The following is an 837-nucleotide window of genomic DNA, read 5'->3' as shown; positions in this document are numbered from 1 at the left end:
GAGAATGGAGGAGAAGGGATTGCGGCATGGCCAGCCCCCCTGGGGGGTGATTTCTCACTTTCTGTCTCTCTGTCTCTCTCTGTCTGTCTGGTGAGCGCACATGCCCTATAGCAAAAACCCCTAAAAAAAAATAAATAAGGACTTCTCCATATGAGAACAAGTGAGATTAATTAAAACTGAAATGTAAGAGAGGAAAAGTTTAGAGTAAGTCATTAGGAGGAACATCTACACAGTCATTTCTAAACTCAAGGGTATAATATTTATTATGCTGTTAACAAATTATACCTAAACTCATTCGTGCCTAAATGTTCTGATCCCTTAGGATGAGACTCTCTTATTCTAGTGGATTAATAGTTACTCTCCTCTGTTGCCTAATCCTCAGGGATATTTGCGTTGGGACCCTGCCTGACAATTAGAATCTAAGTATAATTCATACAGCACATCTAGGCATAAAAACTGAAAAGGCAAAAATATGAAGTTCTGTTCTGATGTCATCAGATCAGACCAACACAGGACCTTAATCCCCCTGCACTCCCAGTAGTATTCTCTGACTTTTGGTTTTATTTCCTGACCAAATATCTCAAATCTCTGTTGTCCAGTGATCTTCCCTATGTGTGTTCCTGAACTGTATTCTTGCTCCCCCTCACCCCCTCTCCACTGCAGCCAGAAGTGCTTCTTTATCTCTTCTCTTTTATCTTTTCTCTTTCCCACAGCATGTGGAAACAGATGCTGCTTAAAACGTCCTCACATTGGGGCCAGCAGGTGGTGTGGTGGGTTTCCACATCGGTGACTGTGGCTTGAGTCCTGGACGGATGGCTTGAAAAACCATGACAAATA

The sequence above is a fragment of the Tupaia chinensis genome, unplaced genomic scaffold (genome assembly GCF_000334495.1).
Source record: "Tupaia chinensis unplaced genomic scaffold, TupChi_1.0 Scaffold145059_1, whole genome shotgun sequence".
NCBI lineage: Eukaryota > Metazoa > Chordata > Mammalia > Scandentia > Tupaiidae > Tupaia > Tupaia belangeri.
The sequence above is the reverse complement of the archived record's forward strand: the minus strand, read 5'-3'. Positions refer to the sequence as shown.